Source organism: Callorhinchus milii, unplaced genomic scaffold (genome assembly GCF_018977255.1).
Source record: "Callorhinchus milii isolate IMCB2004 unplaced genomic scaffold, IMCB_Cmil_1.0 Scaffold3, whole genome shotgun sequence".
Classification (NCBI taxonomy): Eukaryota; Metazoa; Chordata; class Chondrichthyes; order Chimaeriformes; family Callorhinchidae; genus Callorhinchus; species Callorhinchus milii.
This window is the reverse complement of record NW_024704744.1, coordinates 30,380,609-30,397,640: the sequence shown is the minus strand read 5'-3', so window position 1 is coordinate 30,397,640 and position 17,032 is coordinate 30,380,609.

Sequence of the window (17,032 nt, the reverse complement as noted above, 5' to 3'; positions counted from 1 at the left end):
CGATCAATTCCAGTGTGAACGATAATCACTACATGGCCGTTAAGCACTGCAAGGTGGTCATTAATGGCTTCAGGATAATGGGTGGGGTACATTAACCCTGATTTGCAATGAGCAAACAATAAAAGCAAAGAAAAGGATGGGAAAGGAAGGGCAGCAGCAGAAGAGGATTCTTACTTCGAGACATCAAGACTGGTTTACGGTATCGACCAACAATCCGATGGCCTCCTTTAGCGGGTGGATTCCTCCACTCCGGGAAGTGCTCCAGGATGCTATCCCACATGAAGGGTGCTATATAAATCAAAGTTGTTGTTGTATTCCTGTTCTGTAATGTCCTCCTCCTTCAGAATCTTCGAGGCTCCCTGTACTGACTTCCTCTTGATTGAGTGACCGATGAAGGTGCCACTCGTGATCCATTCTACCTTTTAGTCTCTGCAGTTGCATGTACAGAATTAGGCCGTGTCCTGCAGAAAGACAAATGCAAACAGCTAGCAAACTTCCAAGGCAGTGAGGTATGCCAAATTTACCCATTGTAATAGTAAAACACTGACATTACAAAGAGCTGTTAAATCCTCATCCACTGCCTCTCTTCTCACCTCAACCATCGTGGTTCTGTCCTTGAATGGTTTCAATTGTACCTCTTACACCATCGCCACTTCATCTCCACAAACGGCTTCTCCTCTAGCCTCCTCACCATCTTGTGCTGCATTCCTCAGGGCTCTGTCCTTGGTCCTCTCCTCTTGAATATCTATGTGCTCCCTCTTGGTGACATCATCCACAGACATGGGGTCAATTTCCACATGAATGTACATGACACCCAACTGTATCTCTCTGCCTCCACCCTCGACTCCAGGACCATTGCTGTGCTGACAGAATGTCTGTCAGACATCAAGTCCTGAATGAGAGCTAACTTTCATCAGTTGAACGTCAACAAGACTGAGGCTCTCCTGATTGGCTCCCGTCAGTGCTTCCACACCTCAGGTGCTGACAGCATTACCATCCAAGGAAGCACACTCCACCTTACTAAACCTGTCCAGAACCTTGGCGTCTTGTTTGACCTTCAACTATCCTTTCTACCCCGCATCCATGCCATGACCCACTCTGCCTTCCCCCACCTCCACAGCATTGCCAGCTCCACCACTGTCTCACATTGCAGGCCGCAGAAACCCTCACACGCATTCATAACATCCAGGCTTGACTATGCAAACGCCTTGGTTGTCGGCCTCCCTAACTATTCCGTCCATAGATTGCAGATCATCCAGAACTCTGCAGCCCGTGTCCTCTCCCATACCAGGCTCTGTGACCCTATCTCCCCCATCCTCACCTGACTCCACTGGCTTCCCATCACACAGAGGATACAGTTCAAGATCCTGGTCCTCACCTTCAAAGCCCTCCATGGCCTCGCTTCCCCCTACCTCTGCGACCTCCTAACCCCCTACCAACCTGCCCGGTCCCTCTGCTCAGCCTGCTTCATGTCCCCCGCCTCGCCTGCCCCACCATTGGCTGATGGGCCTTCAGCCACTCTGTCCTCACCCTCTGGAACTCCATCCCGCAGTCCCTCTGCTTCACCCCCTCCTTCAAGACCTTCCTCTTCGACCGTACTTTCGATCACTCTACTTCCCCCCCCTACTCTCCACCCTCCCCAATCCCAACCCCCAGCTCGGGTCCGAAACACTTACTGTCCAGTGCCTTGGCACGTCCTCCCGACGTGAAAGGCGCAATACAAATGTCATTTTGTTGTTGTTGTTGTATGTGGGAAATGAGTGAAAAATGCATGGAAATTTGCATGACTTGTGAAACTGACCTACTTCAGGTTAAATCAAGGAGGTTGACCAGGATTGGACTGCAGTAATGTTTTGACGTTTTATGTCAGAACAAAAACACCTTGCTTTTATATGTATTTCAATTAAATACATTTGTAATTTTTCTCATAAATTCCAATACTTTCAAATTCCTTTCTTTTGGTGATCGTGAAGTGCACAAAATGTCTAGCCTGCTATATCCTTTAATTATCATTGGGATTTGTTAAGTTCTCTTAAGAAAACCATAGGCCCAACATTCTACCTAGTCTTTGACTGTAAGATCATTGTCTCTTCAGTGCCACCATCAGTGGCTATGCCTCCAGCCACTATACCCCTAACCTTTAAAACTCTCTGCCTCAATTCCTCCACTTCACCCCTTCTTCATCTATCTTTAAACCTCACCTGAAGACCTACTTCTTTGACTACACCTACAGTCATCGTCCCCTTCTCCCTTGCTCAGCCTTCAACCCCACCACTGTGCAGGCTCCAAGACGTTATCTTGTGTGAAGGGTGCTATATAAATTCAAGTTGTTGTTGTTGTGCACTATCCACTTCACAGCCAGTCCAGACCCTAGGTGTCTTATTTGACCCTCACCTGTCCTTTCTACCCCACATCTGTGCCATGAATCGCTCTGCCTTCCCCACCTCTGCAATATCGCCTGGCTCCACCACTGCCTCATCACATCTAGGCTCAATTACGCCAACTCCCTTCTTGTAACCCTTCCAACTCTTCCCTCCACAAGCTGAAGATCATCCAGAACTCTGTAGCTCATGACCACTCCAGAACTAGGCTCCGTGACCCTATACCATTGCTCGGGTCCAAATCCCTGATTGTCCAGCACCTTGGGATGTCACATGAAAGGGGCTTTACAAATGTCATTTTGTATTGTATTTTGTATTGTATTATAATACTGCAAATTTCCACAATTGTGCCCTACCTTAAATTTGAAGACAAATCATCCTGGAGGCTACCTGAAATATTGGGGCTCGAGTTGTTAAAGGAAATGTACAGTTGTTACAGGTGAGGTAATGAATTAAAAGCTGTGGAGAACTGTGGTGCTGAGAAGAATATTTGTTACATTTAACAAAAGAGTGTGGTCCAACCAGAATGCAATTGCACAGCAACAATTCTCAACAATTTAACATGGAGCGAAATTTGCAACATTTCACAGTGTTCATTGCCATACTGTAATTATGAGACATTGCAAATTTCACCCCCCAAGATCTCAGATTAAACTAAAACAGATGTTTGCGTGCATATTTGGTGACTTGAGATAGAGATGAGTCCAGAAACTATATTAAGTGCTGCAGCAAAGAAGAATAGTGTGGAAGGGTGGACTTTGACTTAACAGTTGCCAGATACAGTTTCTTTTCCCCAATTTTCTTGCATGTTTCAGAAATGTGGGTAATTAGTCTTGGTAACTGCATTCATAAATCATGTCAAGCAAAATTTCCTTCTGTAATTGAACTTGAGAGCCCTCACAAATTATCTGGCAGTAACTTATGATAGCATACTGGGGACAATTTTTCAAATTCTAAGCTGAACATGCACCTTTCTTTCATAAAAATCATGCTTATCATTTTCCTTCATCAATAGGAGCTCTTTTCGCAGAAAACCTATTTTATGTATTTCAGAGGGAGGGTGGGTGGGGGTAGTTCCTCTGAATACTGGCAAAACTAGATAGTGAAAGTCAAAGATGATGAGACTGTTAGCTTTAATTTGAGGTTTGAAACATGTCACTGTGTCACAACAGTATAAGTATCCTCTTTCTTTACAATGCTATTGCAGTAAAACATGTGGGCAACTGTTCTCCCTGCATCCCTCTTGAAACTGGTGTGAAGGTTGAAGAAACACCAGCAAAAATGAATGAGCTACAATTGTAACATGTTCAGTGAAAGGCAGAACTCAGACCGCTGCGAAAAAGACAGGAAGTGCCAGAAAAGGCCACATGGGTAATATATAATTTTGAATAAATAATTGTTCCAGTGAATCTTAATATGATGTACTGTTGTTGCAGTTAATTAGTGTGCATTTCATACAAAGGAGTGTGCCAGATTACATATTACTCTTGTAATTGCTATGGTAATTCGCATGTTTATATTATAGTGAACAACAGAAAGTTCAAGTTCTAAAAACTTGCACTGTCTCAAAACAGCATAATCTTTCTTGGAAGCCTTCCAAAACCTGTTATTGGTATCACAAGTGTTCTTATACTTAATTTTAATTTTACTTAATCTTCTGATTTGGCATTAAAGTGCTCAAAATGTGTTTCGACCCACCCAAGAGATGATTGGTAAATTTATGAATCTTGGGAGTATAATCTTATGGGATTTCTTCATTTTACCCTCACACTGCCAGGCTTGGTAACTTTTATGAGAATTGGATAATCACGCTTCAGACAGAGGTCTGACAATTTAGACCAACTAGTGATTATCCTCCTTGGGGGGCAGGTAAGTGGGGGCTCCAGGGTGACATTCTTGGCAACGGAAATGTCGGAATCTCTGTCGAGATCTTGGTAATCCAGTTCCTGAGCCAGGCGGTCTACAGTATTCCAGGGCACTACTGATGACAGCACAGCCAGCCTGGCTCATTGGCAGGATTTGGAAGGGCAGACTGGTCACTGGGGTCATCTCGCTCAGTTCCTGTTAACATTGCACCCTAATGGGTAGAGTTGTCCTTGCTGGACAAGCCGTGGGAAAACTTGCCAGACAGCGATAACAATGCCAAGTTATGCGGTTTTAGCTGGTTGCACCCCAGAGTACCCCAACACACACTCTGGGGGCCGCAAGCTTTGGATCTTGCCTAATACTTTCCAGTTTGGGTAAACAGGATGTATCCCTCCAGGGAAGGAGTACACATTCCATGTCAACGATCTATCTCTGGAATTCCCATGTGTAGGTGGGATGCAGGGAAATCTCAGTTTGGTTTGGATACTCTTAAGCATGGTGATGAGTCTCATCTGTGTATCCGACACCCATCAGACCCCCAAAAAAGCTAAAACTACATCTGTGCTAAGTCTTCTGGCACCAGTAATGATATGGAACATTATTGCACCCATTGTGCTATAATGATTAGGTGTAAAGACAGGAGTCATTCTTTGAAATACCAAATTGATATTTATCTGTTTATTTACATTGTTTGTGGCAGAATTTCAGTCCAGTGAGTAAGAATTGCCTCTGAGTACTGTTGGAGAGAACGTGATACAGGAAATGAAAGAAATCATTACCCTCCCCCCTTCTCAAATCAAAAAATAAAGGAAGCCAAACAACACTGAATCAAGACACAGGTTCAGGGCATTTCAATCTTTTCTATGTAATTGGTTCCTACAAATATTGAACACTGGTGCTCAGGCATTAGAGGTAGTGGCAGCTGGGGACTCCTCATAATCCAATGTGAATGTAAAAGCAGATACCCTGTCTCCACGTGTAATCACTCTCTGGTGCAGTTCTGCAAGTTAAATGGGAAGAGAAAATGCAGTACAACATGTCCTGTGATACAAAAGTGTAAAAAATCCAAATATCTTTCCAGTAAGCTTTTCAGTGGTTCTATAGTTCAACGGTTCAATTGTCTGTTAATTGAAAGATCGATGATTCAAATCCACCCAGAAATGATTTTTTCTTGATTTAAGATTTTGACCTATAATGACTGATTCCATTGTCAGCCTGGCTCAGTTGGTAGCACTCTCACTTCTGAATCTGAATGCTGGGGACTCAAGTCCTACGTCCATATTTCAAACTCACGTTAGTGTAGGTCGACATTCCAGTGGGATGCTGGAGGTGCACTGCTTTGTCAGAGTTACTGTCCGTCAGATGAGAAGTTAAATTGTGATCCTGCCTGCCAGCTCAGGTGGACTTTAAAGATCTAATGACACTATTTGAAAAGACAAGGGGTTTTCTCATAGCTTCCTAACCAACAGTTGAGCATTTACTTTAGGCTGTTTGTGAAACATTACTGCGTGCAAATTGACTGACAAGCTTGCTTACTAATACAGTCACCAAATTTTACAGCAATTACACGTGAAGCATTTTGAAACATTTTGATTTCGGTACGACCTGTATATCAAATGTACAGATTATTGGGTATTACTCATTGTGTAATAATAATCCTTACATTTTTATACAGCACCTTGTCACAAGGACATCTCAAAGTGCTTCACATGATATACTGTAAAAATATAGTTACTTTGTATTTTTGTAGGCAAACATGGCAACCATTATGCACAGAGCAATGTCCCATAAACAGCCATGAAATGAATAACCAATTTTATTTGAGGAATTGTTGGCCGGGATACAGGGAGAAACACCCTTCTCTTTTGGGATAGTGCCTTGGGATCTTTAACGTCCACCTGAACAGCATGTGAGATCTCAGTTTAATATCTCCAACAGCAACAACAACAGCAACTTGGATTTATATAGCACCCTCCACGACGGACAGCGTCTCAGACCGCTTCACAGTAACGGATCCCGGGACCGAGCCAGGGGGAGGGGAAGGAAGGTGACCAAAGGTGCGGTCGAAAAGAAAGGTCTTCAGCAGAGACCTGAAAAATAGGAAGGGTGGGAGCGAGGCGAATGGAGTGAGGAAGGGAGTTCCAGAGCCTCGGGGCATAGTGGCTGAAGGCACGGCCACCGAGGGTGGAGTGGAGGACTTGGGGGACGAGGAAGAGGCCAGACCCAGAGGAACGAAGGCAACGGGTACTGTTTTGAGGAGAGAGGAGGTCAGAGAGGTGGGGGGGGGCAGAGGAGTGCAGGTACTTGAATATAAGGGTGAGGATCTTGAAATCGATCCTCTCTGGGATAGGCAGCCAGTGCAGTCTGGCAAGAACTGGGGTGATCGGGGAGCGGATTTTCGTGCGGGTAAGAATGCGGGCGGCAGAGTTTTGAATGATCTGGATTTTATAGATGGTAGTGGTTGGGAGACCGGCGAGGAGGGCATTAGAGATGTCCAGCCAAGAGGTGACAAAGGCATGGACCAGAGTTTCAGCAGCTTTTGGGGAGAAGTATTGGCGGAGATGGGCGATGGGTCAGAGGTGAAAGAAAGCAGTGCTGATGAGGGACTGGATGTGGGCGAGGAACAACAACAACAAGAAGATTGCATTTACAGAGCGCCTTTCACGTTGGGAGGACGTCCCAAGGCGCTGGACAGTTGGGTCGGGACCCCAGCAGTGGGGAAATGTCAGGGTGAGGGGAGGGAAGGGAGGGAGTGAGGAGGGGGTAGAGAGTCAAGAGGTGAGCTGAAGGCACGGTTGAAGAGAAAGACCGGCCTTGAAGGAGGAAAGGGAGGAAGCAAGGCAGGCACTGGGGGATCGAGTTCCAGAGCATAGGGGCTGCGAGGCTGAAAGCCCAGCCACCAATGGTAGGGTGGTTAGGGCGGGGGAGGTGGAGCAGACCGGAGCCAGAGGAACGGAGGGTATGGGCAGGTATGTGGGTGGATAGTAGGTCGGAGAGGTAGGAGGGTGCAAGGCCGTGAATAGTCCTTGTAGGTGAGGATGAGGATCTTGAATTTGATCCTCTGGGGGATGGGGAGCCAGTGGAGGCGAGCGAGGGTGGGAGTGATGTGGTCCCGTAGACTGGTGCGGGACAGTACACGAGCTGCAGAGTTCTGAATGACCTGCAGCTTGTGGAGGGAGGTGCCGGGAAGGCCGGCGAGGAGAGAGTTCCCGTAGTCCAGCCTTGAAGTGATAAAGGCGTGGACCGGTGTTTCAGCAGCGTGAGGGGTGAGGTAGTGCCGTAGTCTGGCGATGTTCCGGAGGTGGTGGAAGGCAGTGCCAGCTGTGGCACGGATGTGGGGAAGAAAGGACAGTTCAGGGTTGAACAGAACACCAAGGTTCCTGACTGGCTTTGAGAGGTGGAGAGTGCAGCCTTGGATGCTGACGCTGTCAGCGCCTGAGGTGTGGAGGCGCTAACGCGAGCCAATCAGGAGGGCCTCAGTTTTGCGCACATTGAGCTGAAGAAAGTTGTCTCTCGTCCAGGACTCGATGTCAGACTGGCAGGCTGTCAGGACATCGGTGGTCGTGGAGTTGGGGGTAGAAGAGGAAAGGTAGAGTTGGGTGTCATCCGCATACATGTGGAAGTTAACCCCATGTCTGCGGATGTCATCTCCAAGAGGGAGCATGTAGATCAGAAAGAGGAGGGGGCCAAGGATGGATCCTTGGGGTACCCCACCAATGACCGGGTGAGAGCGGGAGGAGAAGCTGTTTGTGCAAATGGTTTGTGAAGCAGAACTCGAACCAGGCGAGTGCGGTCCCACTGAGGAGGATGGCGTGATCGACTGTGTCGAACGCGGCGGAGAGGTCCAGGTGTAAACGGAGGCAGAGGGAGTCCTGGTCACAGAGAGAGAGGATATCGTTTGTGACTTTCACAAGCGCAGTCTCTGTACTATGGGCAGGGCGGAAACCGGACTGGAGGACAGTACCTCCAACAATGCAGCACACCTCAACACTGCACTGAAGTATCAGCCAAGACTACATGAGTTCAAAGTCCTAACATGAGCTTGAACACAGACCCCTTTGACTCAGAGGTGAGAATGCTATCAACTGAGTAAGGCTGACACAAAATTATGTATTACATAAAAATGAGGTCCAACATCAATAGTTTGTCTAAAGAGTTAAAAAAAAATGTTGCAGCTTTGTGCAAGGGGAGAAATTTTTATAGTTAGGATTTGCTCAACCATTGAGTTAGGCCAATAATCTGACTATAAAAACAAGGTCTGTGGAAAAAAAAGGCAACTTGGACAAATGGGCACTATATGGATGGTGGCGAACAGACTGCAAGGATGATGCTGGCCAGATTCTTGAAGGTTTTTTTTTATTATGGCTGTTATTGAAGGTTTGATACTGAGATTGTTGTCTTTTGCAGGAAATGGCTTAACTAAATTGATATCCCATAAAAGTGACATCTGAAAAATAATTTCCAGCATAAAAATACTGTCCTGCTAAGAGAGAAACCAAGTAGGTGGCTGAGGCTTTGGATGTTACCTTTATAAGGAAGCTGGGTTGTAATCCAAAATGTATTTTAACAATGTCCTATAATTATGGAGCAGAAGGTGTTTAGATATTCTGCAATTTTGACCCCATATTAACAAAGAGTGAGTGAAGTTGAAGAGAATGATTCCATTTGTGGTGCTGAATTAAGTTCATAAATTTCTGTCATGAATTTTGACATTATTAATTTCTCTTCAGAAGGCAGAAAATGGCTTCCTTCGGGCAAACTAAACCAAAACAAGGAGACAAAATCCTAAAATTAGACAATTGGAAGTAACATCAAAAAATGTCTTCGTACAAATTAAGGGTTACAAAAATGTAGCTACCCTGGAAGAAATAAATGCAGAATTAATTTAAGTTTTTAAAAGGAATAGAAAATAATAATAATCTTTGCATTTGATATAGAGCCTTATCATGTTATCGAGACACCTCAAAGTGCTTCACAGAATATACTGTAAAGTAGAGTGACTGTATTTTGTGGGTGCAACGCAGCAGCCAATTACACACAGCAGTGTCCCACAAACACATAATTGAGTGACCAAATTATTTTTTTTGAAGGGATTATTACCCCCGGAAAAACGATTCGCTTATGACTAACATATCAGGTTCCTACTTACTGCTAGGTAAACAGAGGGGTCTGCAGTAAAGAAAATTGCCCAATGTTTCTCCTTGTCCAAAAAACGAACCCTGGTCCTCTCGCTTGCGAGGCGAGTGCTTCAACCACTACACTACAGGACTCCACTTAAACACTTGGAAAGTAATGTATTAAAAGATATGGAAAAAGAGCACGAAAACGGGATACAAAATATTTAGGGAAAATTCCATCTTGGCCAAGATTTATGTATTAACATAGGAAGGCGGGTGAACAAAGCTGTGAAGAAAACGGAATCCCATGATTTATCAATAGGGGCATAAAATATAGAACCACCCAAGCAATGATTAACTTCCCTGAATTATTAGTTGGATTTCATTAAGAGTATTGTGTCAAGTTTTGTTTACTCTACTTCAAGGAAGACATCAGAGTCATAGCGATGATGCAAAGAATATTTGCTGATGATACCAGGGCTGAGCGGTTTGAACAGATTAAATTAACATAATTGGAACAGAAAAGGTTGAGGCCTGATAACGATTTTAATAGAGTATATGGGAAGAAATTATTTCCTCTGGTAGGCGAGTCAGTTGACCAGAAGACAGCAATTTAAGATAGTTAGCAAGGAAGCAAAGGGGGAGATTTTTTTTTGCACAGAAAGTTATTAGGATATGGAATGGCTTAGTGAGTGTGATGATTGTGACATGATCTGTATTAGCGTTCAAGGGGGAACCAGATAGATATCTAAAGCGGAATAATCTGTAGCTGTATGGGGAAAAGGTAGCTAAATGGAACTGAGTCGATTGTTCTTTCAATAGCCAGCACAGAAACAATGGGCCGAATGTCTGCCTTCTGTCTTGTAAATTTCTATCGTTCTACTCTATTAGCATTTTTTTAGCCTTAATTTTGAAGCTAGTTTTCTGCATTTCTATTAAGAACTACTGAATCAGTGTCCTCACCAACAATCTCACAAATAAAAATTGGGCGATTGCAAGCATCACCTCCATCCTCGCTTGGCTCCACTGGCTCCCCATCACTCAGAGGCTCCAGTTCAAGATCCTGGTCCTCACCTTCAAACCCTTCCATGGTCTTGTTCCTTCCTACCTCTGTGATTTCCTAACCCCCCTACTAACCTGTCTGCTCCCTCCGCTCAGCGGGCTCCGGCCTGCTTCACATCCCCCGCCTTGCCCGCCCCACCATTGGTGGGCGCGCCTTCAGCGTCTCTGCCCCCACCCCCTGGAACTCCATCCCACAGTTCCTTCACCTCAACCCCTCCCTTACCTCCTTCAAGACACGTCTCAAGATCCTCCTCTTCAATCGTGCCTTTGGTCATCCTCCTATCCTTACCATCCTCGCCTCCACCCCTCCTGATCCCAACCACCAACTCGGGTGCGGATCCCTGACTGTCCAGCGTCTTGGGATGTCCTCCTAACGTGAAAGGTGTTATACAACTGTAATTTGTTGTTGTTGTTGGACCTCCTCCGTGGCTGTTCGTGGGACATTGCTGTGCACAAATTATTCACATACAAAAAACACAGTCATACCACTTTACTTTATATCCTGTGAAGTGCTTTGAGATATTTCAACAATACGGTAAGGCATTGTATCAAATGCAAAGGTTATTACAGTATTATTATGATATAAGTGACTTCAGAGGTCAGAATGATTTCAACAATTTGCTAAATTTGGATGCTCTGAAATGCTACATGACTGGAGTAAATCTAGACCCAGGTGAAAATTCTCTCCAGTAAAGCATTGCCGTGATGTAATACATGGCTGTTCTCAATGGTTTAAATAGCTTTCCCCTTTACTGTACCGCTTTAATATGGTTCTCTAATACATTTGCGGGCAAGTTACTTTTACCCAGCCAAACATCACTAAACTTCATAACATCAAGCTCATACGTATCATTACTGGTAACATGAGGAGAATAGCTGTAGAGACAGAATTAAAAAAGAGACATTTTTTTGTCTTGAAACCAATTATAATATAGTGCATAGTCTGCCCTTATTGTTTCTATGGAAACTCTGTCAGGGCAGCCTGTACTAAAAATGCACGGGATCCCAGTCAGTCAGAGTTCATCGGCATAACTGTAAAGCAGATTTCAGGAGTAGCCAAATTACAGCTTTCAGACATCACAGTGATAAGAGCAGACTGTTTAGTTCACTTCTTAACCACAGATGAATTGGATGGCGTCTGACTTATTGGTGTACCCTGCTTATAGGATATTTAACAACTTGTTTCCAGATATATGTTCATCAGTGAATGTTTGATAATGAACACAATTGATCTCTTGGGGAATGTGTTTGTTCCCTTTTCCTGAATATTAATTTTTAATGCCAATTTCAAATATTCTATTTCTCAGAAACATTCCCTCTAATGTATTGTGGATGCTTTGTTTTATCCACCTAAAATTGGTGCCCAGTTATAGTAACACATACCTGCAATAGGTTAAATGGCCTCCTACTATGTGGTAGGTTTCTACATAACCAGGGCAATCTTGGACCTCTGCTCCTTGATTTGCTGCAAAATAATAATAATAAAAATCCTTACATTTGACAAAATCCCTTTCATGTTAGGAGTATGTCTGAAAGTGTATTTTTTTAGGCAAATGGGACATGCCATTTGCACACAAAAAATTCCCACAAACATTCATGAAGTAAATGACCAATTTTATTTGTGGGATTGTTGGCTGGGACACTGGGAGAAACGTCCTTCTCTTTGTTCGAATAGTGTTTTGGAATCTTTAAAGTCTATCTGAACAGGGAGATGGGATCTCAGTTGAACGTTTCATCCAAAGGATTTTATAGAAAAAGTGCTAATCATCTTTGAATCTGGATATATAATAATATAATAATAATAATCCTTGCATTTGATATAGCGCTTTTCACATATTCTTGATATCTCAAAGCGCTTCACAGAATAGACTGTAAAGTGAATTGACTGTATATTTGTGGACAAAACATGGCAGCTAATTGCGCACAACAGTGTCCCACAAACAGTTGGGGATTGAAAATGACTAATTTATTATTGTTTTATTTTAGAGGGATTATTATTAGACGTGTGGAGTAAGGAAACTTGCCCAAGATTTCGCCCTGTCTGGAATTGAACCCAGGTGTCTCGCTTGCAAGGCGAGTGCTCTAACCACTGAGCTACAGGAGTCCACAAGATCCTCTACAGGATCCCATCTTGAAATAAGATTGGGAAAGTAATGAAAGTTGGAGTGAAAGACAGAGAGAGAAAGAGAGACAGAAAAATGGAAAGAGGAAGAAGATATAATAGAGGACAAGAAAGACAGAGACAGCAAAAGGAAAGTTATTTTTATTGTATTAATGTTTTGAAATGTTTATTTTAGTCTTATCAGATTAACATTACAGTAATAAAGTTACTTCTAATATCAGCTTTATTACTGGGTCAAAGTTTAATTCAGTATCACAGTGTGAGAGCTGAAATCATGAAATTGATCAGCCCAAAGTGCAGTACTTCCTGTTTTTTGTGCAATCTAAGGGTTAACAGTTTCTTCTGAGAGTGATCACATCATTTTATTTTATTACCTGGCAACAGGTGGTGAGTCACCTGTTGGTGGGGTGGAGAGCATTTCATTATGAAAGAGGTTTTCTGTTTTTTTTTATTTTAAATTGTACTCTCTAATTCTTCTTCCCGCTAAAGACTACACTCACTTTGAGATGTCCTCCAAATGTGAAAGATGCTACATAAATGTAACGTGTATTGTAATTGTACTATACATTGCTTCCGTGGCCAATTTCTGTAGAGAAATCATTAGGGCCAAGGCGTGGTTTGAGACTGCTCAAACCTTTGGTTCTACTTTTACTTAAATCGATTATCCTGCTTGTATTGATGGCTCTCTTTATTTTAAAGATTAGAAAGTTAAAGCTCCCATCACTCTATCCAAAAAGAGAAGAGAGTTTCCCCCCAGGAGCCAATAATCCACCAGATAAAATTGATCATTCACTTCATTGGCCATTTGTGCAAATTGACAACAAAAAGATTACATTTGGATAGCGCCTTTCATTTCGGAAGGACATCCCAAGGCGCTGGACAGTGTACAGCATTTCAGACCCGAACTGGGGTCGGGGGGGAGAAGGGAGGGGAGGGCAAGGGGGGGTTGACCGATGGTATGCTCAAAGAGGAGGGTCTTGAGGCGGGACTTGAAGGAGGCTAAGGAGGGGGGGAGGCGGAGTAATAGGGTATGGAGTTCCATAGGTTGGGGGCAGAGTGGCTGAAGGCTCTCCCACCAATGATGGGGCGGGTGAGTTGGAGGACATGGAGCAGGCCGGAGCCAGCTGAGCGGAGGGAGCGTGCGGGTTGGTAGGGGGTTAAGACTGCCATGTTCAACTATAAATATACAGTCACTAAATTTTACTTGCTCCCCCTCTTCCCTTTTTGAAGGCACATCTCAATATGTACCTCTTTGATTATGTTTTCAGTCATCTTTCCCAGCCTTATCTCCCTTGGCTCCCACCCTCAGTTCGGTTGCCCATTCAGCACTGTGAAGGCGCTTTGTGACATCCTCCCAAAGTGAAAGGCGTGATATAAATGTAAATTGTATTGTATTTTCTTACAGCAATTCACTCTGAAATGCTTTGAGATGTTTCCACAATATAGATGCTATATCAAATACAATAATTATTATTATTAGTGTCAGCCCTGGCTCAGTTGGTAGTGTTTCATTTTTAAGTCTGGAGGTGATGACACTCCAATGTGGTGCTGGGTGTATGATGCATTGTCAGAGGTGCCATCCTTCAGCTGAGACACTAATCCAAGGCCCTGTTTCGGTAGACGTTAAAAATCCTGTGGCACTATTTGCAAAGAGAAGGGAATTTCTCCCAGTGTCCTGGCCAACAATCCCCCAAATAAAATTGGTCATTCACTTTATGGCTGTTTGTGGGATGTTGCCATATACAAAATGGCTTCTGCATTCTCTCACAACACACACAATTACTGCACTTTACAGTATATCCTGTGAAGCGCTTTGGGACTTCCTCCTGACGTGAACGATTATACCAAGTGTACCATATATCAATAACAAATGTAAGGATTATTATTATCTCTTCTCAATCTTTGGAAAAGGGACAGGAGTTTTGCATGATTACTGATTACTCATTGAAGTATTCCAGACACTGTGAAATATCAACAAAGCTGGATACCACATAACAAGTTCAGCTCTGAGAACCTCTTAATTTAGAGTTCAAGAACCCAGAATCATCCTAGTTGCTCTTCTTTGAACCCTTCCCAACTTCAATGTACCTTTGGGAGAGTTGAGTTGGAGTGTTGCTGCATGTTGGCATATCATGGATATCTAGATTTCTTATTTCAGAAATACTGTTAAGAAATAATAATAATAATCTTTGCATTTGATATAGCGCTTTATCACGTCTTTGAGACGTCTCAAAGTGCTTCACAGAATATACTATAAAGTGAATTGACTATATTTTGTGGGCGAAATGCGGCAGCCAATTGCGCACAGCCATGTCCCACAAACAGTCGTGGAGTGAGTCACCAAATTATTATTATTTAAAAAAAAATTTTTTGAAGGGATTATTGGCCCCAGAAAAATGATTAGCCAATCAATTAACTAGATTGTTCATCATTGGTAGGTAAACTGGCGTGTCGAGTAAGGAAACCTGTCTAATGTGTCTCCTTGCCCAGGAATCGAACCCAAGTCCTCCCACTTGTGAGACAAGTGCTCTAAGTAATACGCGACAGGACTCTGCTCAAACTTCACCTTAAAATATCTCAAATGGGACCTCGCCAATGATCAATACAAGAACAAAAATACGTATTTTAACTTATAGCTACTTTGTCTCAAGATGCAACTCAGTACAGTGTTTGATTAGTTTTGTTGACAGCAGCTTCCCGTTTACTCTAAACGACCATCGAAAGAACTGTAATAACATCCAAATCACATACATACCGTTTTCCTTCCCCCTCTCTGCTAATGCACATCCCCATATTTTGCACGTATTTACTGTTTGATGTTCCACTATGAATTACTTTGCATTTTCTCCATTAAAATCCACCTGCCATTCCTTGCCTCATTTGATGAAGTGCTCAGATCATCTTGTCTATGAACTAAGCATAAATTACTAATAGTTACCACTGAATGTGACTTCACATTTAACAATATATTACTCATGCAAGAAATTAGACATTTTAGGAATTAAGAACAGATTGTGGGCTAAGAGCCAAAGTACAGTGACGTTTCTATGCAATCTGCTTTAAGTTTCAAAATGTTGAGCATTGTAGTTTTTTTTTGTCTCACACACTATCTTTTACATGGAACATTACACCATTTAACAAAATTGATCAACTCCATGGAAAGAATAAATAGATCTTTTGCATGAAGTGGACCCAAGGGAAGCTCAAGTTAATACTATTAAATTAGTTTTTCTGTCCTCTCACCCTCCCATTGTTTGTCAAGGAGATCACAAGAATAAAATCAGTGCAATGTTTTATAGATAGACTATTCAAAACTCCTATGGGATGAATAGAGTGAACCTCAGGTTTTTGATAAGGCTTGTTAGTGTGTTTAGCACAAAACTGTGTGGGAAAGTGAAAAGAATTGCTCTGTAAATCGTCTCAGATTCTTTTGTTTTCACATTACTTGAGGTCGAGGACATACACTGTCATGACAGCAGCATTATGTACTTCTCTTGTTTTCAAACCCACAAATCACCTCCTGATTCACCCAAAGTTCTAATCCTTTTTGAACTCTAATTCCCGAATCTACATTATTATTAATAATAATTATAGTGATCACTAATATTAATAATAATCCTTGGTATTTAGTATTGCACCTTTCTTGTCAGAAGGACATCTAAAAGCACACAGGATTCACTGTAAAGCATAGTGGGTGTGTATGTTTAGGTGAACGAAGGAGCCCATTTAAGCATAGCAATGTCCGACAATTAGGAGGACAAGTTTGCAGGGCTATGGGAAGACAGCGGGCAAGTGGGATTGATTTGGAGAGCTCTTTTCAAAGAGCCGGCACAGACACGATGGGTCGAATGGCCTCCTTCTGTGCTATATAATTCTATGATTCTACGAAACAACCACAAACGAATGAGCAATTTTACCTAGGGGATTTTTGGCCAGGACACTGGGAGAAACTCCCTTTATTGGAGTTATGAAAACAAAACTAAAAATTGCAATCAAATATTTCTACCAGTTGTTGTAGTGGAGAGAAGAATTTTCCTGAACACAAAACACAGTCGAATATTAAAAAAAATGTACAAATGCACATTAAAACCCTGGCTTTACTGACCTTTGGTGGCAAGCAAGAGTTGTCATATTATCAGTAGTTTTGCCGGAAGATCAGCAGAATGGCAATGGAAGAATGATGCAAACTTGTGCCAAAAGATCCCCAATTCTTATTGACAAGGACAGAATATCACCTTTGGGTAAAAGTTCGGTTCAGCATTATGTGCAGCATCTTTGATGATGCACAACCATAATTGGCAATTTGTGTAACATCCTTCCAAAAACTTCCGAACTCAGAAGCAAGAGTGTTAGGAACTGCACCAGGTTGACATGACTACTTTTTCACATTTAATAATCTTCATGGGCTGACTGGTGATCTTATCTTTAAGGCATTTCTTGTCAGATTGGTTTGGAATCAGAGTAAGGTGTGGTTAGTTAGAGGC